The sequence below is a fragment of the Solanum pennellii genome, chromosome 2 (assembly GCF_001406875.1).
Source record: "Solanum pennellii chromosome 2, SPENNV200".
Taxonomy (NCBI): Eukaryota; Viridiplantae; Streptophyta; class Magnoliopsida; order Solanales; family Solanaceae; genus Solanum; species Solanum pennellii.
Window position 1 is genome coordinate 29,939,706 of NC_028638.1, and position 8,301 is coordinate 29,948,006.

At 32.6% G+C, this 8,301-nt stretch overlaps 1 pseudogene; it reads right to left on the reverse strand.

Annotated features, from left to right (window-relative positions):
* Positions 1 to 1,298: 1,298 nt before the first annotated feature.
* LOC107009860 lies at positions 1,299 to 2,606 on the reverse strand (annotated as a pseudogene).
* Positions 2,607 to 8,301: the final 5,695 nt, after the last annotated feature.

Sequence of the window (8,301 nt, forward strand, 5' to 3'; positions counted from 1 at the left end):
CTTCAAACCTAAAATTTGAATCTTTGAAGGAATAATTGTTCTTCAAAATGTAAGCTTCAAACCTATTCTTTTTTATCCATTATTTTAATTTTTATTTCCTCTCTTTTTCTTATATCTGATTTTTCAGATTCTCGTTATTTCTTGCACAAAATTGTAGCACACAATACGATCAACTAATTTGACAAATCTTTCTATGGAAGAAGACGATTATACTATGAAATTTTTTTTATTGTGATCATGGACTTGTGGTGCATTTGAAAACATCTTGGATTTTAAATAACCCTAACAGAAGATATTGATCATGTCCTTATTATGGGGTAAAGATTATTTTTGTTTAATTTTTTTTAGCCGATTAAGAATTTAATTTATCACTAATTCCTTCATCCTTTTTAACTATTGGAAAGGTCCTAGATCTTGAAAATTTTTGGTGTTGGAAGGATAAAGAAAATATTGATTCGAGGTCAATATTTGTAATTCCTAAACTAATACAGAAATTGGGTGAGCTTGAGAATATAGTAGAATCGTCTCAAATCTCAGCCACTGTATTTGAATTGATTGAAAATAATGAAAAAGTTGATAAGTCGGGAGATTTCAAACAAGATGATGATTGTCTAGGTATGAAATTGAAAATGTTGCAAGAAGAGGTTGAAAAGATGAAAGTAATGCAGAATAGATGGAGAATAACATGGCAGAATATGCTCTTTTTTGTTGTAGCTTGTTGTTGTGTTGTGTTTATAGCTATAAGCTATTGGTTTTGGGTGATGTATAAGCATAAAGGTTCAATGAAGTTACCTTAAGCTCTTGATGTAGTGAGATCAATGTTGGTGTAGTGTAGCACTATTTATGTTGTAATCAATTAGGTGTAAGAATCTTTTGTAATATACTTTGTATTTCTTATTCTGTTAACGCAATTTGTTGGTTTGTGTATTTAGTTTGTGTTTTATTTACAACTGCATTCACATCATAACACTCACAACTACATAATTGTATATGTAAAAGTAATGCAAAACTAGCGGCACAATTGCTTCAAAAAGAGATCGCTAAAATATCAAACTAATGCAGTCACAAAAGCATTGTTGTTTCAACATAGATCAAACTAATGCAGTCACAACTACAACATAATTCTTTCAAAAACAAACGTTGATCAAACTGATGCAGTCACAGCTACAACATAATTGTTTCAAAAACAAACAGATCAAAAATGAATGCAGTCACAACTGCAAAATTGTTCCAAAACAGGTAAAATATCAATCTAAAGCAGTCACAACTGAATAATTATTTCAAAAACAGCTAAAATATCAAACTAAGGCAGTTCCATAGAAAACATCATCAACATTAGACCTTATATCTCCTTCTTTTATTTTCTCTCATCTCTTAAAGACCTTTTTGAGTTACAAGAGTCTTTCCTTTCCATTTTAAGCCTGATGTTGTTTTACAATGCCCAAGATTTCAAGTCACTATTGAAGAGTTCATAGGCTTTTCAGGCTACATTCACAACATAAACAGTGCCTTAGATGCATCAGAAGTTACAATTGAAAAAATGTAAATATTTAAGACAACTTACATTGTGGATTGTAAAACCACTATATGTATGTAGTATCCCCATTCCAACCACTCTTGTCCTCTTCACTCCTCCAGTATCACCAGGAACATCAGTAGTAGCAGTAGCAGCTACACCAGTTCCTCTTCCTCTTCCCCTTCTAGTTACACTAGTTGCAGTTCCTCTTCCCCTTCCAACTACACCAGTTCCAATTCCTCTATCCTTCCAGTAAGGCCAAAATCATCAGCAGCAACACCAATCCCTGTTGCATAGACATTTCAAGTTCCTCTTCCCCTTCCAGTTCCAGCTAAACTAGTTTCAGTTCCTCTTTCCCTTCTAGTAGCACTAACCTATAGCATAAGTTGATTAACAAAAATATTAGACTGATTAAGATGTAAAATAACAACTAAATAATTACTATAAACATTATCTGTTTTGTAGAACCTCTGGGTCGATCTCTTCCTATCTTTGTGCTTGATTATGATTCAGTTAGTGGTCTAGAAGAACCAACACTTGACCTTGTTGAATTAGTCTTTGTTCCTCTCCCCTTTCCTCTTCCTCTACCTGCATTATCTTGAATATTCAAATGACAACCCCTCTTATTATGACTTTTTACATGACAAAGACTGCAGGTCATCAAAACACCTCTCTTGGACAATTTTTCTATTTTATTTTTATTATGCTCTTTTCTCCTACATTTTCTAGACCTTCCTGGTAGTGTTTTTATAACAGGTGGTAATACATAAGGTTTGATCGACTGTGGCCACATTTCCATGTTAGTAACTGGTTGAATGTAGTGACTATATACCTTGAGATAAGTCTCCTTGCTATACCAATTTACAACATAGTTAATGGGCTCCAATTTTCTAAAATGAAGTGCAGCTATAGAATGGCAACAAGGTATACCTCTTAGCATCCAAGATCTACAAGTAAATGTTTGTGTGCCTAGAATCACAACAAATGTGTTACCCCAACTGTCTTTAATCTCAAAACCATATTCATCATTCCATTCAAAGTTACACTGTATTGACTTTGTTGTGTTCTCTGTCAATACCTTTAGGGACATGGGAGATATGTTATCCAAGTATCACTGAACTCCCTCAATTGTCCTATTCTTCTCATCACTTTGACCTTTATTTCTTCAATCATTGCGATGATAGTTTTGTGTCTTGGCCCAAAATCCATGAATTAAAGTTTTCAGCCTTGTTGTTGTCAACCCTATCACAACAGCTAAAAAACTTAAAGTATAATTTAGACCACCTCTATATATTGTAGTACAATAAGTTATCATTTATTTCAGTGCCTAACTTCTCTATATGATCCAAATTTCTTTTCAATTCTTTTTTATATGTAGTTTTGGCACATCTCCAAATATAGTCTGTTCTTTCAATGTCTTTAAATTGATAGAACGGTTGGCTAGAACATGTCTTGGAGACATTATTTGTGCTGCATTTGGTAGAAGTTCTTGAATAGCTTTGTCAAGACCCTTTAATAACATTTAAAATATCATGAGATCTAACTTAATGAATAAATGAAAAAGAAAATAAATTAATAAATGGAAAAGAAAATAATGAATAAATGAAAAAGAAAATAAAAATACCTTTTCCATATCAGTAATGGTCGTTAATTTTTTACCATCTCCTAGATCAAGATCATGTCTTACAATCTTGAAAGACCATTTCCAAATGAATGTGTTTTCAACCTCAACAACTGTCCATGCTAGTGTAGCATTTGGTTGTTCCCATTCTTACAAATAGCCACAAGTAATTGACCTCTAGAAACACCTTTCAAGAAGAAACCATCAAATCATATACATCTCCTTGATCCAGCTTTGAATGCTTTCTTTAAAGTATCAAAGTATATGTAAAATGATTGTTGACACTCAATTTTGGCCTAACAATTTAAAAATTCGTGATTTTGAAGCTTTATTGATTTAATAGCAAATTTTGGTCCGATGATTTCATACATTTTGAGTTAAATACAAAAAAAAAAAATCTGCCTTTCCCACAGTCTCTCAAACAATTTTCAATTTTGCAATAGTCCCACATCGGTATTTTATCCTTTTTGAGGATTTTTGGGTTTCTATATAAACCCACTTCATTCAATATTTTAAAGGGGAATTTGGAGGGGAAGAAAAAAGAATACTCATAAGATTTTGAGAATTCTTGGTTCCCATAGTTCAAAAATTTTAAAGTGTTTTTGTGGTTTTTCGAGTTGAGGAGTTGGAGTCGTCTCCTTCAAACTCGTAGTTCCGGTTCGCTGCCCAGAACCAGGTAAATTTTTTTTCTTAGCCTTGTTTTATTTAATTCCCAGCTCTTTTATTATTCTGTTTATTATATGTAGCTTGTTTTGTTTTTTTTTTAGTTTAATGTAGTTCTAAAAGTCAATTAATATTTGTGTTTATTGTAGTTTTAATATTAGCATTATTTTACATGTTTATTTATTTATTATTATTATTATTTTAAAATTGTTTGTCAACTATTTGCTATCTTAACTTTTCAGGGTTTTGTTATTATTCTATTTTAATGTTATTATTAATTTTTATATATTACGTTATTGTTATTTCCATTTCTAATTATGTTGTTTTAGTTTGGTTGTTGTTTTCCATATTCTCTTGAGATAAGTTTGATATGTTTTGTTGATGTTCAGGTTATATTAAATATATTTGTTAAATGGGCCAATGAGAAAACTCTCCGTCGGTTTTGGAGGCCTCCCCATTTTAAAAATACGGAAATCTAATTCAAGTTTACATATAATTTTAGTTGTTGGAATTGGTCGATGAAGAAATCACCGTCGATTTCCAAGGCCTCCCATGTTAATAAGACGGATTTTTATTTTTAAGTTATTATTTGAGTTATTCATTTTTATTTATATTTATTTGGTACTAACTTTTTTACTAAGTGTTTACAGGTACCCGGAGGTGCTTCTCCTTGCAATTATTCGAATGAAGTTCGAATCATACTTTTAATTTCATTATCTTGTGAATATTGACGTTAGGCAAACTTAAGGCCGATTATTATTTTGTTTTATTTTGTATATTGCATGTTTATTATATCTGTATATTATTTTATATTCTTCCTCAATTTAAAAAAATGAATTCAGTCGGGAACCACATTTGTGGATTTCGAAGGGTGCCTAACCCCTTCCCTTCGGAATAACTTAAACCCCTTACCTAGAATCAATTTGGTTTCGTAGATTAATAATTGGTTTCCTAGTTATCCTAAAAATTAGGTGGCGACTCTTTTTAAAACTCGTTTATTTTTAAAATTTTGTTAAAATTGAATCAATTAATTATTTTCGAGTTGCCGCGAAGTTTCGCCCTATTTTAACGGAGTAGGGATGTAAACAGAATGGCGACTCTGCTGGGGAGTTAAGAGGTTTTAACCAATATGAATTTGTTTTTTTTCAAATTGAGGAAATTTTTGTTTTATTATACCTTGTATGTTTATATTTTGATGATTATTTGAATATTGTATTTAATTATTATTTATTTTATTTTGTGTATATTATCATTGCATTTCATGGCATAATTTCCGTCAAATGACAAATAGTTTGCATTAGGATAAAGGAAGTTACGTGGCTTACCATGACTTCCTTCAGAAAAACACACAAGTCTAATCTTTGGAAGTAATAAACGAATAGTTGGCTTGCGGTCATCCAACGTCGTTTATTAGCTTCACCCCGTTGTCTGTCCGACTCGGGTAACCGTCACTTCTATACCAATTCTAGTCATCCTAGGGTAGAGCAAAATCAAATCCGAATTTAAGCATCGTCTTAAGATGACCCAAAACCCAAGGCGTGTTGAGTCCATTAGAAAGACCACCTTGAGTCCATAATGGCTTCTAGCCTGAAAGGATGATCATAATTGTGTGTAATTTGAAGGATGTATACGTCGTTTGACAAACCACAGTCCATCTGAATTAGAAGGTTATTTTAATAGTTTACTTTTGTCAAGCTCGAGTTTTCAGAAGCTATCATTCCATCTAAAGGTGTTGACAATCGGAGACGACAAGAATTTCAAGAGGAAGACCCATCGACAAAGTCTTAGAATAGGATGGTACCTCTACGTGGGATTAAATATTTGTAAATTTTTTTTCTTTTTTTCCTTTGACTTCATAATTCTATTTCATTTGTTCATAAATTGTACTAAGTGTTTTGGGGGACAATGGAAAGTTGTCAAAAGGCGTAATACATCCTTCGAATCGATAGGCCTACCCTAGGCATAAAAGGGTCACGTATTTGTATAGGACGCGCAATAATTATTTGTATGCTATGTGATATATTTCAGTTTGTCTTTAATTAAAAATGTGTTTATGTGTTTTATTCATTATTTGTGTGATATTTTACATTATTCATTATGTACAGGAACTAACACTTTTACATTTTGAGTTATTCTTCTTTACAGCGAAAAATTAATTTATGTTCAAATTCAGAAATAATTTTTTGTCCGAAGTCGCAAGAGACAACAGGATTAACAAAATTCGAGTCCTTGTATTTCACAAGACGTTAATATCAAGTCAAAAAACGATAAATCGGGGGAGTATTTGACTATAAGGTCGCATCTACTTATTTTTATTATTATTTTGCATGACGGTCCTGCTCTCACATATTTCTCATATTTTTGTAGGGATACCGTCCCCGACATCAGTCGGGGATGGTCATAACAATGTCTGGATCTCGTGAAAATTGGAAGGAGACAAAGATCCAAGAAAACATCCAAAAAGAGTACAACAAATCATTACTGTAGAAATACGTAGGGTACATTCAACATACAGTATAAATATTGACGATTAATAGGCTATAAGACATATTGGTGCGGGAAAAAAAAAGCACTTCATGACTACAAATTTCAGTGGCGTTAGACCTAGGAATTTCTTTGAGTTGTCTAAATCTTTAAATTCTTATATGCCTTATCTGGCCGAACTACGCGTACCTGATTCTCATATTAATGAGATACGTAGGCAACCCTTCTTGGGTTCGGTATTTTCCTTTTCAAAAAAAAAAATTTGTGCATACTTTCAAAGTTATATCTGCACGAACTACGCGTACCTGATTCTCATTTTTAATGAGATACGTAGGCAACCCTTCTTGGGTTCGGTATTATCTTTTCCAAAAAAAATAAATTATTTGTACATACTGTAAGAGTCATGTCTTCAGCTCAGTCGGGACCATGTAGTTAAGAGCATGTAAATACATTCCATATGGTTGAAAAGACTGGCTTTGCGGTAAACCGTAGATTCTCGTGGTACCTCTTATTTGTACTTTTGTGATGCTTGAAAATTCTCTTGCATGCAATCAAGATAAGAATAAAATTAACTTTATGTTTCATGTGCATTGTGTGGTGAGATTTCGATCAAAGTTCAACTGTGTTACATTGTTGATCTAGAACTTGACCTGAATGTTTTTCGAGGCGAAATCATGAGTAATGTTTGGTTTGAGAAAGGATTGTAGGCCTTTTTGATCCGATTGTGCCTTTCAAAGCCTACCAAATTACATTAATCTCTAGTTTTCCCATTTTGAGCCTGAAACATTTCTTTGGACAACCACATCTTAACCACTACCCTTTTGAGTGCTTACGAGCACTATCCTCTCTTGGCCCAACCTTCTTGAGTGCACAAAGAATGTGCAAATTATAAAAGGAGATCCATGTTTGAAATTTCAAAAAGCAAAGATATTGAGTCTCCCAAAATCAAGGAAGCAAAGACTCTAGAGAAAAAGGAAGAAAGAAAGTGGAAGAAATAAAGAAAAGGCAAAAAATTCCTTTACAGGATCGGTGAAAGGTGGGAAGGAAATATTCCAACAAAAAGGAAAATTATTATAATGAAGAAGTGAATAAAGAAAAGCTCCAACGAATAAGGAATCAAAAGAAGAAAAAAAAGAGAAGAAGATAAAAGCTCAAAAAATGAGAAATGAAAAAAGAAAAAAAAAGAAAGCATTCAAAATGAGAATTCAAAAGAATTTGAGATGGCAGAGAACAATGAAGAGGATCTAACGCCAAAGGCGTACCAATCATTAAGAGCACAAATTCTGTGTGACACTCAAGAAGGAATTCAGTCACTTTTATCTCAAATAAATATCCTATCCATCCCTAAGCCTACGTTACAAGCCAATTACAAGCCCTACATGATCTCATTCCAAATGTTCTCACATTAGTGGAGATTTACATAAGGGTCAAGCATATGGTATCACAGTTGTGTACATTGAACATTCTTGTGAGTGTGAGTGCACTTTGAAAAATGTCCTATAATCAAATGTTTCAAATATGTGTGAAATAGGACTAGCCTTTGTCGTGAGGGCACTTGAAACATGAGGATTGATACAATTCAAAATCTTTGTTTGAAACAAGATGAACGGATCTTGTTGATCCTTAAGTATATTTGAGGAACCACTTGAAGCTGTCGGAATTACCTTAATTCAATCTTTTTTTTAAAAAAAGAAGAAGAAAAAGAAAAAAAAAAAGAGATTTACCTGCAATCTTAACTGTTGGTACCAATCGAGGTGAAGATTTGACTATCTCATCATTTTTTATTATTTTTGAAAAAAAAAAGAAATTGTCTTTTGAGTTGTTCATTATAAAAGGTGTCATTAAGTTAATCTTATATGTGTGAGATGCCTATTTTACTTCATTGGATTGTCCATCCCCAAAATGTGATATGTCTTGTTTTAGGCTTTGAATATAGCAAAGGATACCATTTGCATATTCCATCATGTTCATATTGTGCATTTTCTACTGATAATCTTTCAGATTCTTTGCAGCACTC